At 38.2% G+C, this 23,303-nt stretch overlaps 1 long non-coding RNA gene across 1 annotated transcript; it reads right to left on the bottom strand.

Annotated features, from left to right (window-relative positions):
• Positions 1-299: 299 nt before the first annotated feature.
• LOC122422386 lies at positions 300-16,524 on the bottom strand. Its single transcript, XR_006263804.1, has 3 exons — positions 16,393-16,524; positions 5,750-5,754; positions 300-312 (listed from the first exon to the last, which is right to left on the bottom strand). It is a non-coding gene; the product is annotated as an uncharacterized LOC122422386 (long non-coding RNA).
• Between the last annotated feature and the right edge of the window lie 6,779 nt (positions 16,525-23,303).

The raw sequence follows: 23,303 nt of genomic DNA, 5'->3' as shown, positions 1-23,303 counted from the left end.
TTGTAGAAAATGAATAGGAAATTAAATGAAGAAAATTCTAGACAAAAATATCAGGCTTAATTAAGTATTCTGTGTTTTAGTCACCCCTTATGTCTGGACATTAAAGATGTATGTGATAATCATAAAATATTTAAAACCACACATAATTAGACCTCTCCAGTTTAAATGTAGAACTGTATATATTCAACAGTTTTTAAATCACAGTCAAGAAAATTAGGAGAGTCATACATATGAAGATTTAAGCCAATGCTCTTAAAGAGAAATTTAAATACATAAAATTAAGGACTTTTAATTTGATAAATATTCCTTGTTCTGTGAATGAATACATTATTCTGATTAATATTGGTATATTATAAATGACTGTCATACCATATGAAAATGATTAGCAAAATTCACTATATTATTATAGACCTATTGTTTTTTTAAAATACTTTATTAAAGTTTAGTTGATTTACAATATGTGTTAATTTCCACTATACAAAAAAATGATTCAGTTGTATATACATATACATAATTTTTTATATTCTTTCCATTATGCCTATCACAGGATATTGAATATTGTTACCTGTATTATACAGTAGGACCTTGCTGTATATCTATCCTATATATAACAGTTTGCATCCACTAATCCGAAGCTCCTAAACCTTCCCTCCCCCATGCTCCCCTTCCCTGGCAACTGCAAATCTGTTCTCTATGTCTGTGAGTCTGTTTCTGTTTTATAGATATGTTCATTTGTTCATCTGTGCCTTCATTTCGATTTCACATATCTGGTATTTGTCTTTCTCTTTCTGATGTACTTTGCTTAATATGATAATCTCCAGGTTTTTCCTTGTTGCTGTCATTATGTCATTCTTTTTTTATGACTGAGTAACATTTCTGTAAACATACACCGTAGCTTCTTTATCCATTCATCTGTTGTTGGACATTTAGGTTGTTTCCGTGTCTTGGGTATTGCAAATACTGCTGGTATGAACATAAGTGTTCATGTATCTTTTCAAATCACAGTTTTGTCTGGTACTATTACCCTATTATGTAGATGAACTTTATGGAAGCTGTGGTTGATAGTCTACCAACATAAAGTATAACACAGTAGAAGCAGCCTTATTAATGACTTGACTTGTTGGATGTCTGTGGTCTCTAGATTTTATATTTTATTAATATAATTTCCTATTCTTTACCACTGAGCCACAGGCTTACCCGGTGGTTCAGAGGTAAAGAATCATCTGCAATGTAGGAGATGCAGGAGATGCAGGTTCAGTCCCTGAGCTGGGAAGATAACTTGGAGGTGGGTATGGCAAACCAGTCGAGTATTCTCGCCTGGACATCCCATGGACAGAAGAGCCTGGGGGCTACAATACATAGGGTTACAAAGAGTCAGCCATGACTGAAGTGACTGAGCACACAATATAATTTAAATAAAGTTGCATCCGTCTCTGTGGCAGTTCAATTTTTCCTGCGCCAATGACATTTTTCTGCCTTTAAAAATATATAAGTAATATGATTTAGTAATTAATTGAGATAACTCTAAGCAGAAGGAAGGCATCAGTAAGCTACCTGTTATAGAAGACTTTTAAAATCACCTCATCTTAAAAAATACAGCAATATTAGCTAACAGGAGATTTTTTTCTTTTTATGTGTCTTCTCACACTAAAGATGATGATGATGAGTTGTTAGGTGGCTTAAAGTTAAGATGATGAGGAAGAAAGCAGTGAATGAAAAATCATAAATATTTGCAAGCTAAATAATATATCTTTAGAGAATTTCCATTGATATTATGAAGAAACACTGCAGTAAAATCTTTGGCATTTTTACTGTGAAATTAATTAAGCATTTATTCAAGTTTTAATTTAATTTTTAAAATTTAGCTTTAATTTAATTAAGCATTTAGCTATATTTTCCTAAAGGAAATCCAGTACCTCCTATTTCTTAATCATCTCAAGTACATGATTAAGTTTGTCTGCATCATCAAGAATTTTTTCAGAGGATTCTATGATGGTTAATTTTATGTGCCTCAGTTGGTAAAGAATCCAGTTGCAATGCAGAGACCTGGGTTTGATCCCTGGTTTGTTGGGAAGATACCCTGGAGAAGGGAAAGGCTGTCCACTCCAGTATTCTGGCCTAGAGAATTCCATGGAATGTATAGGCCATGGGGTCGCAAAGACTTGGACACTGGACACTACTGAGCAACTTTCACTTTCACTTTTGAAAAGGACAAGAGGTGCCCAGATACGTGGCAAGTATTATTTCTGGGTGCGTCTGTGAGAGTGCTTCCAGATGAGATTAGCATTTAACCAGTAGACTGAATAAAGCAGATCACTCTTCTCAATGTGGGTGGGCAACATACAATCTTTTGAGAGCCTGACTGGAACAGAAAGGAAGAAATAATTTCCTCTCTTTCTGGCTACTTGAACTGGGACCTTCTCCCATTTTTAGGCTGAGACTTAAACATTTGGTTCCCCTGGTTCTTAAGCCTTTGGACTCTGTCTGGGACTTGCATCACCAGTTCTGCTGGTTCTCAGGCCTTTAGGACTGGACAGGCACTATACCATCTTTTTTTCTTGGCCCTCCATATTCATATGGAGTTTGTAACCTCCATACTCATATGAGCCAATTCCTTATGAAAAAGATCTCGATCTCTCTCTCTCTCTCTACAAAGGTAGGTGGGTACATAGGTAGATAGATACATAGGTAGATGGATAAATAGAGGAAATATACAGATTAGATAGATATGTAGATATAGGTATAGATATAGGTATATACTATTGGTTTTTCTCTGAAAAAATGGCTAATATTGCTTTGGGAACTGAAAGTATAATATGAATCGTTCTAGAAGAACATAATTACATAATTTTAAAGATATGTCTTAGCTTGTTTTCTACATCTGTGATTCCATTTCAGTTTTTTAAATAGGTTCACTTGCATCATTTTTTAAGATAGAAAAGAGGAGTAGTGATAAACTGGAAAATTGGGATTGACATATACTGACTACTATACATAAAGCAGATAACTAATAAGAACCTACTGCATAGCACAGGAAACTCTACTCAGTACTGTGTACTCACCTATATGGAAAAGGAATCTAAAAAAGAGTGGATCTATGTATATGTATAACTGATTCACTTTACTATAGTTTCCACAGTGGCTCAGTGGTAAAAAATCTGCCTGCAATGCAGGATCTACAGGCACTGTGGGTTTGATCCTTGGGTCAGGAAGATTCCCCAGAGGAGAAAATGGCAACCCACTCCAGTATTCTTGCCTGGAGAATTCCATGGACAAAGGAGCCTGGTGGGCTACAGTCCATGGGGTCAGCAAGAGTTGGATACAACCAAAGTGACTTAGCACCACAGAGCAGAAACTAACACAACATTGTAAATCAACTAAACTCCAATAAAATTAATTTTTGAAAAGAGCAGAAAAATAATAACTAAAGATACATTTATGGAATTGGTTCTGGGGGTTTTGGAATTGAGGATCTAATTAGGTTTAAAGATGCTAAGGAGTTTATTGTCTGTAATTATGGAGCACTGATAGCCCATGAGGTGAACCAGCAAGAGAAATACATAAAATATCTTCATTGGATACTTCTAATTGATGACTTATAAAAAGCAAGAAGCTGGGTGACTGTGTTTATGATACTTTTGAAAATTTTCAGAAAAATATAATGGGGTTAGATGATTGTTCCTAATGTTGCTGGACAAAGTCATAAAGGAAAAGGATGAGCACAGAGATTTGAATTCCCAATCAAGCACCAAATATATGACCTTTATTAATATGCCCTGAAGAAGATACTTATTTCCTATAGCTGCAGGGATGAGATTGCTGAGAATCAAATCCAGAACAGACTCTCATAATTAAAATATAAGTTGAACTCCCAGCCTCCCAGGGTCTTTACTACTAATTTGAGGGCATTGATGGGGTAAGAATGAGATCCTGTAACTTAGGATGGAGACATGACCCTGATGAAGCTGGGGATACTGAGGCCCTAAACACTGATGAGCATTCTTTGCAGTGGAAGTGGCCTTCCAAAGCCCTAGAAGTATTAGCCTTTCCATTCCCATCTGAGGAGGTTAACTCTGCATTGCTGGAAGAAACTGTAGTGTGTTTTTGCCTGAAGCAGTTACAAAAAATGCTGATTCTCCTCAGGACCCACTCCTGTTACCCCTCTTTGTTTTAGACCTATGTATGAGTGCTAAGTCACTTCAGTGGTGTCTGACTGTGGCCCTATGGACTGTAGCCCACCAGGCTCTTCCATCCATGGGATTCTCCAGGCAAGAATACCAGAGTGGGTTACCATGACCTCCTCCAGAGGGTCTTCCTGACCCAAGGATTGAACCCACATCTCTTATGTCTCCTGCATTGGCAGGTGATTTCTTTACTGCTAGCACCAGCTGGAAGTCCTGAGTCAGGAAGATCCCCTGGAGAAGGAAATGACAACCCACTCCAGTATTCTTGCCTGGAGAATCCCATGGACAGAGGAGGCTGGTGGGCTCAGTCTATGGGGTGGCAGAGTGTCCTACACAACTGAGTATGCACACACACAGGAATTCAAAGATTTAGGGAGATTGTAATTTTAGGGTGGGGTTTGTCATTTAGACCTACTCACCAGTATAGGCAGGGCACAGAATATGTACTTTTTGCCAATATTGTGAGAAATTAATTTTCGAGTGTTGTCCAGGCATCCTTGAAGAACTCCGTGATAGCTCTTCTCTGTTGGCTAGATCTTACAGAAGAAACAACAGTCACTAAATTGCTAAGAATACACACAGTATGTGTATCATGTCAGGTGGAATTATGACCTTGTTACTGTCTTTGTTTGCAGATTTAATATGACTTTAGAACATACATTTGAGTATCAGGTTGACAAAGGGGTGGGTTGTGATGGTTAATTTTACGTCAACTTCACTGGGACATGTTGTGCCCAGATATTTGGCAAAACATTCTTTCTAGGTATGTCTATAAGGATGTTACAGAAAGGATTAGCATTTGAATTGGTAGACTGAGTAAAGCAAATGCCCTCCCTAAAGCACGTGAGCATCACTTGTCTACTCAGGGTATGAATAGAACAAAAAGGATGAGGAAGTAAGAATTTGCTCTTTGTCTGAATGTCTTTGAGCTAGGACCTCTGCCTTTTTTTTTTTTTTTTTGGCAGAAGAACCAAGAGTTACACCAATAGCTTCCTTTGTTCTTGACCTTTCAAACTCTGACTGGGACTTACGCATTGGTTCCCTTTGTACTCAGGCCAGTGGACTTAGGCTAGAACTTCACCACTGTTTTCTTGAGCCTTCAACTTGAATATTGAAGATTATAGGATTTCTTAGCCTTCATAGGGACTTCTCTGGTGGCTCAGGCAGTAAAGAATCTACCTGCAATTCGGGAGACCTGGGTTTAATCCCTGGATCAGGAAGATCCTCTGGAGAAGGGGATGGCAATACACTCTAGTATTCTTGCCTGGAGAATCCCAAGGACCGAGGAGCCTGGCGGGGCTACAGTTCATGGGGTCGCAAAGAGTTGGATGCAACTGAGCAACTAACACTTTTGCTTTCACTTTCATTTCACTATTTGTAATTAATGGATTGGCTTTACTGAGAAGTTAGACATGAAAAACCATGAAACTTTCATTCTTTATTTATTTATCAACATCCTTCAGATTAATTCCCAAGCCCAAATCTCCTCAATGTTTTATTCTGTTAGTGATTGTGTGGACATCAAAAGAAAGTCAAAATAACGGATCTGATGATCCCAGAAAGACTCAAGCTGATTCTAACAACTTCAAAATTAGATACATTAAAGTTCACAAACCACTCATTGTTTTACGGATTGTTTTAAATTAGGTTTAAATATGTGATTGTTTCAGATTTGGAACCAAACACTTATTTCTAGTTCCCAATAAATAATTGTGTTTGTTAGATTGGACTGTTTATGCAAGATAATCACATTCTATTAAAAGTTCACATACTAGTTAACTTAAAGTTCTTTTTATCTTTTTATCCATATATTTTTTTTGAAAATTTCCTCATAGCAAAACAAATTATAATGTATAAGAAGTCACTGTAATCAGGAAGAGCCCATTATTATTAAGAAAACTATTATTTCCCATTTCAGTTTTAAACACTTCTTTAAATATTAATGTAATAGACTTCATTTGAAATATATTGAAAGACTTTATCTATCTTATGTTAGAACTTTAGTCATACATGTTTATTAGAATAAATGTAGGCAATAAAAATCATGAACTCTGTGCTTACATGAAAATTGGGCAAAGCTAGGTATACTTTCAAAGGACTCATATGCCTGACATTAACTGAAATTAACCTCCACCCCAAAGAAGAAAAAAAAAAAAAATTGAAGACTACTTTTCAGAAAACATGATCACTGACTATTCAATAAATGGTCAAGGAAATGTTCCTTTGCAAGATCTTTTAGTTCACATGATTTTATTTAAAAAATTAGACTGGGATAGGTCATGGTAATCTTGCTAATATATGGTTATCATTGTTTTATTATTTCCTTAAGGTGCTTAAGAATTGATAAATAAAAGACTAAGAAGCATGTTTGTCTTTGAAAAGGAGAAAAGTTCAAAAAACATAGACAGAAAAAGCCACTTAAATGCTCCTGTACAGTCATTTAAAATATCTAATTATATGAGAAGTTTCTAATGTAAAATTGATCTGACAAAAAGGGGATAGGCTGCATTAAAAAGATCCTGAGAAATCAAGACCAGTTACATTCATCCATTCTTAAAAGGAAAGTTTGTTTTCTGTCTCTCTTACCTCACCCCACTCCTTTAAAACTGCTTGGTTTCTGCCAATAAATCATCTTTTTCCTTTTATTCAAGTGGCAGCAGAATAGAGTTCTGACCTGATCTGGGATTAGGACACTTAGTAAGGGATCAAACAATATTCTTATATCGCTTGAGTTGATAGAAATCAATATTATAAGCATGTGGAAGATGGGGTTTAAGATCAGCATGGTATAGAGGAGTTTTTGTCCAAATCATATCAAACTTCCCTAAAGGGTTTGATAGTTCTGTAATCTAGGATTTGTCTGATTCAACTTCAGACTTTGTGAAGACTGGCTTTGGGAATCTGTAACTTTAACAGATATTCAGAAGATTTTTATACATATTAATATTTAAAAACTATTAGCCTAGAAGACGGAGAAGGCAATGGCAACCCATTCCAGTATTCTTGCCTGGAGAATCCCATGGATGGAGGACCCTGGTAGGCTACAGTCCATGGGGTCCCTAAGAGTCAGACATGACTGGGAGACTTCACTTTCGTGCATTGGAGAAGGAAATGGCAACCCACTCCAGTATTCTTGCCTTGCCTGGTGAATCTCAGGGACAGAGGAGCCAGGTGGGCTGTCTATGGGGTCGCACAGAGTCGGACACGAATGAAGTGACTTAGCAGCAGCAGCAGCAGCATTAGACTCAAAATAAGATCTCCACATCTTATGAGATTTGCATTCAAAGTTTAAAAGTAATTAATGCCTGGAGTATAATATTTTGGGCATGGTGACATCTTACTTACTTAATGTCATGATGTCAGATTCATGATCTCTGAAGAAGATTTAGCTTCAGGACCAGGGACTAGGCTTGATCACTCAAGAGCTTTTGTGCAGCAGAGTTTTATTTAAGTATAAAAAGGGACAGAGAAAGCTTCTGACATAGACATCAGAAGGGGAACAGAGAGTGCCGCTGTTGAAGCCACGCGTTCCAGGAAACAAACTCACTCAGAAGGACAGTGCGGATAGTGGAGTGCAGTTTATTTCACCGGCGGGCCCAAGGCAGAGTCTCCTCTTGGCCAAGGATCCCGACCAGTTTTTGTGAAAACCTTATATACCCTAAGTGTATAAGGTTCCCTGAAACTAATCTGAACAAAGGAAAAAGAAAGATACAATCAAAGTTAACCCGTGATTCATATGTCTTAATTCTAGGTAGTTAACAGTGGACAATTATCAATAGGCCTGTGGTCATACCACAATAAGCATAATAGAATGCATGATTTTATTCGGTTACACAGATAATTAGGGTATTGTCTTAGGTGACAGAGAGCCCTGGGGCTCTTCCTTCCAGGGGCCTGGTTTTCCAGTCGGTATGTAGTTTCCATAAATACTGGTCATAGAGCTCAAAGTCCACAGTCCAGCCCAAGATGGAGTCCTGCTTTCAAGATGGAGCCTGTCCTGTTTCCTCCTTCACCACAGCCTCCTCCAACTATTACCTGGGGCCCCTGACAGAGACCCTCAGTGTGAGGGTTAGGAGAGTATGATGCCTCAACAATTTAGGGACTACACCCCTCAAGAGCAGGGAGTAGTTATGGAATGAAAACTATGCTCCTTTCCCTTGGCAACATAATTCTCCTAAAAGAAAAATAGGGAATGAGAGAGTCAATTTCTAGGTTGGTTGATAACAATTGGGGGTCCCCGGATGCTGAGGAGAGAGGAGTCTGGGTCTCTCAAGGAGGCGGCACAGGTCTGGAGTTCTCAAGGAAAAACGGACAATTTTTTTTTTTTTCCCCTATATTCCTTAGTCTTAGTCACACAAAACATTTTTTTTTTAACCCAGAGTTGATGAATACACAACAAAGCAACTCAGATTAAACTCTGTACTAAGCATTATATGACAACAATGTCTCCTGCTTGAGGACATGTTCTCCTTCTTGAGAACCTTCTGACTAATCCTGTTATCTTAAAATGTATATTGTGGGAGTGGGTTTGGAAAGATCTTTCTATTGTTAGCTCTAATCCTGCATTTTAAAATGTAAATTGTGGGAACAGTTCTAGTAAGACCTTTATAACCTTGAGACATTCTTTTCATTAACTGTAATAACCAATTATACTGTAATATAATTATATAACGGTTACTGTAATAACCATGAACGGTATGAAAAGGCAAAAAGATAGGACACTGAAAGATAAACTCCCCAGGTGGGTAGGTGCCCAATATGCTACTGGAGATCAGTGGAGAAATAACTCCACAAAGAATAAAGGGATGGAGCCAAAGCAAAAACAACACCCAGTTGTGAATGGGACTGGTGATAGAAGCAAGGTTTGATGCTGCAAAGAACAATATTGCATAGGAACCTGGAATGTTAGGTCCATGTGTCAAGGCAAATTGGAATTGGTAAAACAGGAGATGACAAGGGGGAACATTGACATTCTAGGAATCAGCGAACTAAGATGGACTGGAACTCGTGAATTTAACACAGATGACCATTATATCTACTACTGTGGGCAGGAATCCCTTAGAAGAAATGGAGTAGTGATCATAGTCAACAAAAGAGTCTGAAATGCAATACTTGGATGCAATCTCAAAAACGACAGAACAATCTCTGTTCGTTAACAAGGCAAACCATTCAATATCACGGTAATACAAGTTTATGCCCCGACCAGTAACGCTGAAGAAGCTGAATTTGAACAATTCTATGGAGACCTATAAGATCTTCTAGAACTAACATCCAAAAAAGATGTCCTTTTCATTATAGGGGACTGGAATGCAAAAGTAGGAAGTAAAAACCACCTGGAGTAACAGGCAAACTTGGCCTTGGAGTACGGAATAAAGCAGGGCAAAGGTTAATAGAGTTTGGCCAAGAGAATGCACTGGTCATAACAAATACCCTCTTACAACAATACAAGAGAAGACTCTACACATGGACATTACCAGATGGTTGAAACTAAAATCAGATTGATTATATTTTTTGCAGCTAAAGATGGAGAAGCTCTATACAGTCAGCAAAAACAACACCAGGAGCTGACTGTAGCTCAGATCATGAACTCCTTATTGCCAAATTCAAACTGCAATTGAAGAAAGTGGAGAAAACCACTAGACCATTCAGGTATGACCTAAATCAAATCGCTTATGACTATACAGTGGAAGTGAGAAATAGATTTAAGGGACTAGATCTGATAGAGTGCCTGATGAACTATGGATAAAGCTTTGTGACACTGTACAGGAAACAGGAATCAAGACCATCCCCAAGAAAAAGAAATGCAAAAAAGTAAAATGGCTGTCTGAGGAGGCCTTGCAAATAGCTGTGAAATGAAGGGAAGCAAAAAGCAAAGGAAGAAAGGAAAGATATACTCATTTGAATGCAGAGTTCTAAAGAATAGCAAGGAGAGATAAGAAAGGCTTCCTCAGTGTTCAAGCAAAGAAACAGAGGAAAACCATAGAATGGGAAAATCTAGAGATCTCTTCCAGAAAATTAGAGATACCAAGGGAACATTTCATGCCAAGATGGGCTCAATAAAGGACAGAAATTGTAGGGACCTAACAGAAGCAGAAGATATTAAGAAGAGGTGGCAAGAATACACAGAAGAACTGTACAAAAAAGATCTTTATGACCCAGATAATCACTATTGTGTGATCAGCCACCTAGAGACAGACATCCTGGAATGTGAAGTCAAATGGGCTTTAGGAAGCATCACTATGAACAAAGCTAGTGGAGGTGATGGAATTCCAGTTGAGCTATTTCAAATCCTGAAAGATGATGCTGTGAAAGTGCTGCACTCAATGTGCCAGCAAATTTGGAAAACTCAGCAGTGACCACAGGACTGGAAAAGGTCAGTTTTCATTCCAATCCCAAAGAAAGGCAATACCAAAGAATGCTCAAACTACCACCCAATTGCACTCATCTCCCACGCTAGTAAAGTAATACTCAAAATTCTCCAAGCCAGGCTTCAGCAATATGCAAACCTTGAACTTCCAATTGTTCAAGCTGGATTTAGAAAAGGCAGAGGAATTAGAGATCAAATTGCCAACATCCGATGGATCATTGATAAAGCAAGAGAGTTCCAGAAAAACATCTATTTCTGCTTTACTGACTATGCTAAAGCCTTTAACTGTGTGGATCACAATAAACTATGGAAAATTCTGAAAGAGATGGGCATACCAGATCACCTGACTTGCCTCTTGAGAAACCTGTATGCAGGTCAGGAAGCAACAGTTAGAACTGGACATGGAACAACAGACTGGTTCCAAATAGGAAAAAGAGTACGTCAAGGCTGTATATCGCCACCCTGCTTATTTAACTTATATGCAGAGGACATCATGAGAAACCCTGGGCTGGAGGAAGCACAGGCTGGAATTAAGATTGCTGGGAGAAATATCAATAACTTCAGATATGCAGATGACACCACCCTTATGGCAGAGAGTGAAGAATTAAAGAGCCTCTTCATGAAAGTGAAAGAGGAGACTCAAAAAGTTGGCTTATAGCTAAACATTCAGAAAACGAATATCATGGCATCCGGTCCTATCACTTCCTGGCAAATAGATGGGGAAACAGCAGAAACAGTGGCTGACTTTATTTTGGAGGGCTCCCAAATCACTGCAGATTGTGATTGCATCCATGAAATTAAAACACGCTTGCTCCTTGGAAGGAAGGTTATGACCAAACTAGACAGCATATTAAAAAGCAGAGACATTACTTTGCCAACAAAGGTCCATCTGGTCAAGGCTGTGTTTTTCCCAATGGTCATGTATGGATGTGAGAGTTATACTGTGAAGAATGATGCTTTTGAACTGTGGTGTTGGAAAAGACTCTTGAGAGTCCCTTGAACTGAAAGGAGATCCAACCAGTCCATCCTGAAGGAGATAAGTCCTTGGAGTTCATTGGAAGGACTGATGTTGATACTGAAACTTCAATACTTTGGCCACCTGATGCGAAGAGTTGACTAACTGGAAAAGACCCTGATGCTGGGAGGAATTGGGGGCAGGAGGAGAAGGGGACGACGGAGGATGAGATGGCTGGATGGCATCACCGACTCAATGGACATGGGTTTGGGTGAACTCCGGGAGTTAGTGATGGACGGGGAGGCCTGGCGTGCTTGGTTCATGGGCTCACAAAGAGTCAGACACGACTGAGAGACTGAACTGAATAACCAATTAAACAAAGTGTGTCGCTCCCTTGCTAAGACTAGTGACGGGGCATGCTCCGCCCCCGTTCTGATGGCTGTGTCAAAAGTTTTCTCTGTCCCTTTGTATACTTTAATAAAACTTTGCTACACAAAAGCTTTTGAGTGATCAAGACTGGTCCCTGGTCCCAAAGTTAATTCTTCTTCTTAGGAGATCATGAATCTGACATCTTTCTCCATAAGCTATCAATAGCTAGCCATAGCCAGATCACATTTTTACAGTATTAATTCCAGACAGTGTCCATTGTGACTGACAGGATCCATACCCTACAGGCTGTTAAACATTAGGAACATTTCTCATGATTGTAATTAAAAAAAAAAAAAAAAATTGGTTTATCTCAGTTTCATAATTTTTCCACAAATTCCCTGGTAAAGAATCCAGGTAGCAAAGAAGTGGTAAAAGTGATAAAGTATTCACCAGATAAGCAGGAGATGTAGATTCAATCCCTGGGTCAGGAAGTTTCCCTGGGGGAAGGAAACGGCAACCCACTCCAGTATTCATGCCTGGGAAATCCCAAGGATAGAGAAGGCTGGCAGGCTACAGCCCATGGGGTGGCAAAGATGTGGGCACAACTTAGTAATGAAACAACAACAAAAAATTGTTTATTTAGTAACAGGTTTATTTTTATTTAAAACTGTAACATATATCTTTACAAAGAAATAAGGAGAAGCTTTTTCCTAAAATCAGACTCATTGTTGAGTTAAGGGAAATGTCATTAGTATAAAAATATGTGGTTTATGGGTTTTCAATATGCTTAATTTATGTAGCAATTATAGTTGGTGCATATTTCTAGAACTTGAGGATCTTTTTGGTATAATCAAATGAAATAATTTCCAGTATTTAAATTAACAATGAAAGGTAGAAATTTAGTGCTGACACAAAATTTTCTTCTTCAGACACACAGAGATTTGATCAGTCGTGCCCACCCAACTCTTTGTGACCCCACAAACTGTAGCCTGTCACGTTCCTCTGTCCATGGATTTCCCCAGGAAAGAATACCTGAGTGGGTAGCCATTCTCTTTAGAGGATGTTCCTGACCCATAGATTAAACCTGGGGCTCCTACACTGCAGGCAGATTCTTTAATATACTTTTAAAAATTTGGCTTAAAAATGCAGATGTGTAAAATGGATAGAAGGACATAGGACCAATATCAGATGAAGGATAGCCAACATTTTTGCTACCCATGGGTCCAGATGGGTGGGTGGGGGCCTAGAAAAGAAAAAGTTATTCTTTTGATTGCTTCTGAGTTAACAAATATCATCTCCCTAGCTTCTAAAGTAGCAGCCCATTATTGCTACTTTTACTTGCATACAGGTTAATATTCAGTAGCTGCAAGTGAAAATTTGGTGTGAAATAGTTTTTCAAATTTTTTTTTTTTTATTTTCTAAATGATTGGAATCCATTTCTTTTTCCTTTCCAGTAAAAATGGAACAGAGGATAAGCCTTAACTGTATATCCCCTTTTCTCCTTATTAGTCTTCAGAATACAGATATGCTCAATGGTGTAGCATGGGCTCTAAATTACAAAAAATAGACGTGTAATCAATATGTCACAAATGTTTGAGCAAAGAGAACACCGTGAAAAATAATACTTTTAGTGGGCATTGTCTACTTTATGGCTCAAAGCCTCCGTTCTTCTTTTTAAAATATATCACTTTTCCTTTTGGAATGGCATATGCGAGTGTGTGCCCAAACTGTGATGGCCTATGGGACAGAAGCTTGCTCCTACCTCCTCAGTTTTGCTGGTGGTTAATTGTAAGACAGAATTTAACAACAACAACAAAAACACTTTGAACTGACTCTGAATCTTGAGTGAGGTTTGCAAGAATAGAAAAAAAAAAAAAATGACATGATTGGATTAATGCCACAAGCAAAATTTCAAGTAATATGGATTCTTGATTCCTAATACATCCACTTTTGTTGTAGTTTTCAGAGGTTACTTAATGACATCACACACACACACACACACGCACCCAAACATGTCATGTACTCCTCCATTTGACCTCACAACAAGCCTTGAAAGTAGGTGAATTATCCAACTTTACACATAAAAAGATTTAAAACACAAAAGATTAAACCTATCCAAGGTCCCATGAAAGGATTCAAATGGAGACAGTCTAAGTCTCAAATACAAGAACATTTCTGCCTGCACAATGCCTCCTAGGTTTTGTGCAGAAAGGGGGTAGAATGATCTACCTTTCAGAGTTACTGTGAGAAATTAAACGAAATGATAAACACGAAGTTCCTGGAACACAGTGGACATTCAACGCCTGGAAGCCACTAAATAACTTGCTCAAGATTACACAATCCTTGGTGAAATCAGGATTTAAACAGATATTTGAATCTCATGTTCCCTGGAGCTCCAAGGAGCTCCAGAAGCTATTCTGGGCTTTAACCCCAAAACAGAATCAGAATGGACTTCCCTCTGTCCCATATAGTGCACCTCAGAGGTCAAGGGACTCCCAGCAAGACTTTGCAGAAAGAAGGGAAGGAGCAGAGTCAATTAGGAAGCTTTACCTTTGGCAGGCTTTTCTCTCGTCCCAGCTTCTGTGGTGTGACATCTACTCTTAATCCTCTAATTTGACCAATGTAAATATATGACAGGTGGAGGAATAAATATAGTAACAATAACTCGCTATTATTTCATATATGGTCTCTTTATTGTAGTTAATGAATTCAGTTTAATGCAATTGAAATGCAGATACTGCACAAGGAAGTTATGCTTTCCTTCTACATTAAACTAGACTGAAAATAGCCTAACTGGTTTTCTTTTCATCTGGCAGAGATAGCTTATATGTTAAACTTGTTGCCTTAGACATATGTGAACTTTCCAACTCTCTATTATAATTTAGCCCATAAGGGCCATAAATATTTCTCAATTTCAAAAGGTATCATATTGACCCACTGAATTAATGACAATATTAGATATAGAAAGTATGAAGTAGTAGGTACAATGCTTACCAAGCTAAGACATATGCATGTCAGAGAATTGAAAATGAATCCCACAAAAGCTCAACAGCTATCAGTGAAATTTCTAAGTAAGCATTGTTTAATTGTTTGGGAATCATTTTTACTGCTGATCATTGAGCAGGCTTGAGTGCTATAGTCATGCAGTTAAGATTCTGGGAGCTTAATTAGATAAAGTAACATCAGAAGGCAATTTTATTCTTTTTACTTAGGAATAAGTAAGATTATTTTTGTTTGGAGATGATAAGATCTTATTCATAGAAAATCAACAAGTTTACAGGTACAAAATCAACACACTTAAATCAACTGCATTTCTATACACTAACAATGAAACATCTGGAAAAGAAACAAAGAAAATAATCCCCTTCACAATAGCATTGAAACCAATAAAGTACTTAGGAATAAATTTAGACAAGGAGGTGAGAGATCTGTACATTGAAAACTGTAAGAATTTGATGAAAAATATTAAAGAATACACAAGAAGTTGGAGGCTACCATGTGTTCATGAATTGAATAAATATTGTTAAAATGTTCATACTACTTAAACCTAAATACTTGAATTAAATTCAAACTATATCAATGCAAATTAGATTAAAATTTCAATGACATTTTTCACAGAAAAAAAAAAAGCATCTTAAAATTCTTAGGGAACCACAAAAGACCCCAAATCTCCAAAGTAAGCTTGAGGGAAACCAAACCAGAGGCTTATATCAGACATCCTGATTGCTACCAAGCTATAGAAATCAAAACAATGTGGTACGAGTATAAAAATATACACACTAAGCAATGGAACAGAATTTACAGCCCAGAAATAGTCCCTTGCACATGAAGTCAGCTCATACTGATGAAACAATCAAAAGTACTAATTGGGAAAAGGAGAGTCTCTTTGCTAAATTATTTTGGGAAAACTGGGTAAACTTCAGCAGAATGAACTAGGATTCCTACCATAAACCAGTCATGAACGTTAACTCAAAAATAGTTTAAATACTTAATCATAGGACCTGAAACTGTAGAAGTCTGAGAAGAAAATATACCACACCAAAAATAAAAAAGTGTGGGACTGTATAAAATTAAAAAAAAACTCCACACAGCAAAAGAATGAGTTACCAAAATGAAAAAGCAACTACATAATGGAAGAAAATATTTACAAATAGAATATTTAATAAGGGGTTAATACCCAAAATATATAAGAAACTCATACAATTAAAGAGCAGAAAATCAATCTGATTAAAAAATGGGAACAGCACCTGAATGTACACACTTCCAAAAAAAACATGCAGATGGTCAACAGGTACGTGAAAGTTGCTCAGTGTCACCAATCATCAGGGAAATGCAAATCAAGAACATAATGAGATATATCCCTGTTCAAATGGCCGTGAAAGGGATCCCATAACTCAGTGAATGTATGAGCAATACCGCGCAGGGCCACACAAGACATTTGGGTAGTAGTGAAGAGTTCTGACAAAACATGGGCCACTGGAAGAGGAAATGGCAACCCTCACCAGTATCCTTGCCACAAAGCCACATGACCAGTATGAAAAGGCAAAAAGATATGACACCAGATGATGAGTCCTCCAGGTCGTAAGGTGTCCAACATGCTATTGGGGAAGAGCAGAGGGCAATTATTAATCTCTCCAGAAAGAATGAAGAGGCTGTGCCAAATTATAAATGACCCTCAGTTGTGGATGTGTCTGGTAATGAATGTAAAATGAAGTCGCCCAGTCGTGTCCGACTCTGCGATCCCATGGACTGTAGCCTACCAGGCTCCTCCATCCATGGAATTTTCCAGGCAAGTGTACTGGAGCAGGTTGCCATTTCCCTCTCCAGAGGATCTTCCCAACCCAGGGACTGAACCCAGGTCTCCTGCATTGCAGGAAGATACTTTACCATCTGAGCTACCAGGGAAGCCAATGAAAGTAAAGTCCGATGCTATAAAGAGCAATATCGCCTAGGACCTGGAATGTTAGGTGCACGAATCAAGGTAAATTGGACATGGTCACGCAGGAGATGGTACCATTCTTCAATCACTATCTTAGGAATCAGTGAACTAAAATGGACAGGAATGGTGAATTTAATTCAGATAAGGATTATATCTACTCCCATGGGCAAGGATCCCTTAGCTCTCACAGTCAGCAAAGAGTCCAAAACGTAGTGCTTGGGCACAACTTCAAAAATGACAGAATGATCTGGGTTTGTTTTGAAGAACTGTTCAACATCACAGTAATCCAAGTCTATGTCCCAGCCACTGATGCCAAAGAAGCTTGAGTTAATGACTCTATGAAAAGCTAGAATACATTCTGGAATTAACATGAGAAAAAAACAAACAAACAAACAAAAAGCTGTCCTTGTCATCATAAGGGATTGGAATGCAAAAGTAGGAAGTCAAGAGACAACTGGAAAAATAGGCAAGTTTGGCCTTGAGGTACGAAATGAAGCAGAGCAAAAGCTAACAGAGCTTTATCAAGAGAACATGCTGGTCATAGCAAACACCCTTTCCAAGAACCCAAGAGATGACTTTAAACATGGACATCACCACTTGGGAGAACAAGATGGCAGAGAAGTAGGTGGATGTGGAGTACATCTCTCTCCACAGATACATCAGGAATACACCTTCAGACACAGAAGACGATGCAGAACACCAGTGGAGAGTGGACAGGAGTACCTGACAGGGGAAAAGAATATATGGAACCATGTGAAACTAGTTAGGATGAAGGAACTAGGGGGAAACGAGAGTGTTAGTAGGACTGGAACCACCCTTGCTGGTGGGAGAAATGAAGCAAGGGTCTGATCCCCATATCGGGGCAAGAGGAGAGTCAGAGGAGAAACATTTAAGACTGAGAGTGAAACAGCTGATCTGTGGCAGCCTAAATGTGATGAGAATCAGACAGTCTTTGCTGCAGCCATACATAACCTGGACAGGAATGCTGGTCCCCTGAAAGGTGCAGTGGCCGGGAGCTGGGAGTTTAGGGATTTGTGGAGCAATCCCAGGGCAAGGGCTGCTATTGACTGCAGAGAGATGGATCGAGGGGATGTGAGGGAGGTGATCATGGTGGGAAATGCCATTGCAGGAAAGAGAGGCAGCCATGGAAGCAAGGCGATACTGCAGAGTCACAGGTAGGGAGTGGGGCCATCACCATAGCCTCTTTCTTCCTACATGCCAGCTTTGGCAACTGAACAATAGAGACGCTGGCCAATCAAACACCTGATGCACTGAAATACAAAATAGGAGCCCACCCAGGATGCCCCTTTAAGTGCCTGATGCACAAATCTACAGAGTAGGACCCCAGCCAGGGGGGCCCCTCTATGTGCCTGACCTACTGAACAACAGAGAAGGTCCCCAGACAAGGGAGCCCGCTAAGTGCCTGAATGGGCAAAGCTACAGAGAAAGACTGGCCAAAAAGGCCTTCTGATCGCCAGCTACAGGAGGTTCAGCAAAGACTCTGATAGGGCCATAACCCCTGCGACAGAGGCAGTCCGTGTCCCTGCACACTTGGCGCCGACCAGGGTCCCCGCAGGCCAAGCAGCTGAGCCACCTTCATGCTCGACTCTCACTGGGGCAGCGCTGCCACGGGCAAAGTCTTGCATCTATGCATGCAGGGTTGCTTCCATAGGGTACGAGTCTTTACGGTCCTGTAGACTGTGGCCCGCCAGGCTTCTCTGTCAGGGAGGGGATTCTCCAGGCAAGCATACTGGAGCGTATTGGCCAATACTGGTTTCCATCCCCTTCCAGAGCACTATATTTCCTGCTGCCCGAGCTGCCAACTCCCCTGAGTTCCTGGTGCTGCCGGAGCCCCTGCGACCCAAGCAGCTGCACCACCTCCACCCCTGGCCCTCACAGGGGCAAACCCCAGTCCTCCAGGGTGGCCTCAGGAGCAAACCCCAGTGGAGGACACACATGCAGAGGTGGAAATAAAACCACAAGTGAAAACCAGGGGCAGTGTGGCTAAGGAAGAAGACCCAAAACCTTCCCACCAGCTGCACAAGCTGCAGATTAAATCCACACAATCAACTGGGCAGACTCTGCGTCCAAGGAATATATAAAAAGGTCATTGAGAGCTTCCACAAAAGGAAACACACTAGCTCTGATAGCTGTGGACACTGGAGGCAAGAACACAGAGGAGGAGGACCAGATTAGAATCTGAGCTGCCCCCACAGCAGGTCCAGAGGTCAGCACAGTGTCGGAGGGCGTCCTAGGGAGGGGAGGTGGACTGTGACTCCCAGGGAGGGAAAAGACTCTGACAGCAGGGACTCAAGAAAAACATTTATTATTCTTATGTTTTGACTTGTTCTGTAGATTCTTTGGGATTTATTTTCTTTTCTTTTTTTTCCCTTTTTCTCCCCCTCTGTAGTAGTTGTCAATTTTATTGGCACTATGAAATCTAATTAAACTTTTGAGTTTCTTTTTTTCCTTTTTTTTTCTCAGTCACATTTTTTATTGTTGTTCTAAACCCCTGCCTCTGTGTTGGGCTTTGCAATTTGGGGGAGTTTTCCCTTTTTTATTTTTTTTCCTCTCTTTTTAAAAAAATTTTAAACCTATTATTATTTTTCTACATTATTCTTTTGCTTGCTTTTCCAACTGTTCTTTCCCCCTTGCAGTTAATTTTTAATGTATATAAATCTTCTTTATCTACCTATATTTAAGCTTGCATATCTATTCTTTCTTTCCTTTCCTCTCAACATATTTATTAATTTTATTTTCATTGCTTTATTCCCCAATTGGCACCTTGTGGAATTCTGTTCTGTTTTCCAGTTTGTGCTTAGTTAGCTTTGTTCTGATAGACATCATTTTTGGTTTCCTTTGTTCATTGGGTTAATTTTGTCCTTTATTTTTGTTGGACTGTTTTGATTTTGTTAATGGATGTATTTGTATATGTGTATATTCAGTATACTTTTTACTGTTGTTATAAACCTCTGCCTCTACATTGGACTTTTGCAGTTCTGTGGAGTTTTCCTTTTTTCCTTTCTTCTTCTGTTTTCTTTTCCTTTTTTTATAATTTTAATTTTAAATTTTTAAAAAGCCTATTATATTTTTCTATATTTATTCATTTGTTACTTTCCTACTGTTCTTTTCCCCTTGTAATTAATCTTTTATATATATAAATCTTCTTCATCTACCTCTATTTAACTTTGCATATCTATTCTTTTTTTCTTTTCTTTCGTTCCTTTCCTCTCAATTTATTTGCTAGTTTTATTTTCATTGCTTTATTCCCCACTTGCCACCTTGCTTTAGCTTTGTTTTCCACTTTATGCTTTAGTTAGTTTTGTTCTTAACTGCTAAATATAATTTTTGATTTCGTTTGTTTTCCAGGTCAATCTATTGTACTTTATTTTTGTTGGACTGTTTTGATGTTGCTCATGGGTGTATATGTACATGTGCATATTCCATTATTTTAATTCTTATTTGCCTGATTTTGTAATTGCCATTTGTCTGGGGTTCATCTTTGGTTTTTCATTTTTGGATATTTCTTTTAATCTCACTTAATACCATAACAAACCACTGTGGAATCTTCGTTCCTAATCAGAGATCAAGCCCTGAGACTTTGGAGTGGGAGCCCTGACTTCAAGGCCTAGAATAACAAGAACTAACCCTAGGGAGTATCAAATAGTGAGAACTCACTCAAAGGAAACCACTTGAATACAAGTCCTGGCGTCACCCAAACACCAGTAGCACCTTAAGCAGGATGCTTCATCTAAACAATAATCAAAACGAAAATACAAACCCAACCATCAGCACACAGGATTACCGCCACACTCAGCCTTGCCCATCAGGGGAAAAACAAACAAACAAAAACTGAGCAAAAATCTCAGCCCATATGAAGCTTGCACAAACCACTGGACCAACCTTAGGAAGGCAGAAACCAAAAGGAAGGAAAAATTCAACTTTGAAGACTGGGAAAAGGAGACTTCAAAAACAAGAAATTAAATAATTATAATAATGAATAATAATGAAAAGGCAGAACAATACTACACAAGGGAAGGAACAAACTAGAAATAAAGAAGTACAAATAAATGAAGAGGAAATAGGCAAGTTACCTGAAAAAGAAATCAGAATAATGACAGTAAAGATGATCAAAAACCTTGAAAACAAAATGGAAAAATTGCAAGAATCAATGAACAAATCTGTGTTAATTGATTAAAGAATAAATATACAGAGACAAACAACATAATTACTGAAATTAAAAATATTCTGGAAGGAAGCAATAACAGAATATCTGAAGCAGAAGAATGAATCAGTGAGCTGGAAGATGAGAAGATGGAAATAACTTCTGAAGAGTAGAATAAAGTAAAAAGAATGAAAAGAATTGGGGATAGTCTCAGAGACCTCTGGGACACTATCAAATGCACCAATATTTGAATTATAGGGATCCCAGAAGAAGAAGGTAAAAAGAAAGGGTTTGAGAAAATTTTTGAAGTGATTATAGTTGAAAATTTCCCCAACATGAAAAAGGAAGTAGTTAATCAAGTACAAGAAGCATAAAGAGTTCCATACAGGATAAACCCAAGGAGAAACACACCAAAACACACAGTAATCAAGCTAACAGAGACTAAACACAAAGAAAGAATATTAAAAGCAGCAAGGGAGAAGCAACAAGTAACATACAAGGGGAACCCTGTACACTTAACAGCTGATCTTTCAGCAGAAACTCTGAAGGCCAGAAGGGAATGGCAGGATATATTTAAAGTACTGAAAGGGAAAAATCTACAACCAAGATTACTGTACACAGCAAGGATCTCATTCAAAATTGATGGAGAAATAAAAAGCTTTTCAGGCAAGCAAAAGTTAAGAGAATCCAGTGCCACCAAACCAGCTTTATAACAAATGTTAACTAACTATGTGGTCAAGAAATACAGGAGAAGAAAAAAAGATCTACAAAATAAACCTCAAATAATTAAGGAAATGGTAATGGGAACATATACATCAATAATTACTTTAAATGTGAATGAATTAAATGCTCCAATTAAAAGACACAGATTGGCCGAATGGATACAAAAACAAGACCCATATATATGCTATCTACAAGAACCCACTTCAGACCTAAAGACACATGTAAACTGAAAGTGAGAGGGTGGAAAATATATTCCATGCAAATGGGAAGCCAAAAAAAAAAAAAAAAAGCTAGAGTAGCAATCCTTATATTAGACAAAATAGACCTTAAAATAAAGAATATTTCAAGAGATAAGAAAGGACACTACATAATGATCAAGGGATTAATCCAAGAGGAAGACATAACAATTGTAAATATCTATGCACCCAACATAGGAGCACCTCAATATGTAAGACAAGCACTGAAGTCGCTCAGTCGTGTCTGACTCTTTGTGACCCCATGGACTGTACCAGGCTTCTCTGTCCATGGGATTTTCCAGGCAAGAGTACCAGAGTGGGTTGCCAAAGCACTAACAGACATGAAAGGAGAAATTGACAGTAACACAATAATAGTAGGAGACTTTAACACCCCACTCACACCAAAGGACAAATCGTCAAAACAGAAAATTGATAAGGAAAGACATCTTAAATGATACATTAGATGAGATAGATCTCAATGATATCTTCAGGACATTCCATCCAAATACAGAAGAATACACCTTCTTCTTAAGTGCACATGGAACATTCTCCAGGATAGAACACATCTTGGGTCACAAATCAAAGCTCAGTAAATTAAAGAAAATTGAAATCATATCAAGCATCTTCTCTGACCACAATGCTATGAGACTAGATATAAATTACAAGAAAAAAAAAACTGTAAGAAACATAAATACATAGATATTAAACAACACGTTTCTTAATAATCAACAGGTTATTGAAGAAATCAAAAGGGAAATCAAAAAATTTCTAGAAACAAATGACAATGAAAACATGACAACTCCAAACCTATGGACTGCAGCAAAAGCAGTTCTAAGAGGGAAGTTTATAGCAATACAATCCTACCTCAAGAAATAAGAAAAACATCAAATAGACTACCTAACTTTACACCTAAAACAACTCAAAAAACAAGAACAAAAAAAAAAAAATTAGTAGAAAGAAAGAAATCATAAAAATTTGAGCAGAGATAACAAAGAAATGAAAGAAACAGTAGAAAAGATTAATAAAACTAAAAGCTGGTTCTTTGAAAAGATAAACAAAACTGACAAACTTTTAACCAGACTCATCAAGAACAAAAGAGAGAAGAATCAAATCAACAAAATTAGAAATGAAAAAGGAGCGGTTACAAAAAACAATGCAGAAATACAAAGGATTATAAGAGACTATTATGAACAACTATATGACAATAAAATGGATAACCTGGAAGAAATGGACATTCTTAAAAAAGTTCAATCTTCCAAGACTGAACCAGGAAGAAATAGAAATTATGAACAACCCAATTGCAAGCACTGAAATTGAAACTGTGATCAAAAATCTCCCAGGACCAGATGGCTTCACAAGATAATT

Source organism: Cervus canadensis, chromosome 19 (genome assembly GCF_019320065.1).
Source record: "Cervus canadensis isolate Bull #8, Minnesota chromosome 19, ASM1932006v1, whole genome shotgun sequence".
NCBI lineage: Eukaryota > Metazoa > Chordata > Mammalia > Artiodactyla > Cervidae > Cervus > Cervus canadensis.
Note: the sequence above shows the minus strand (reverse complement) of the source record. Positions and strands in the feature narration are given on the sequence as shown.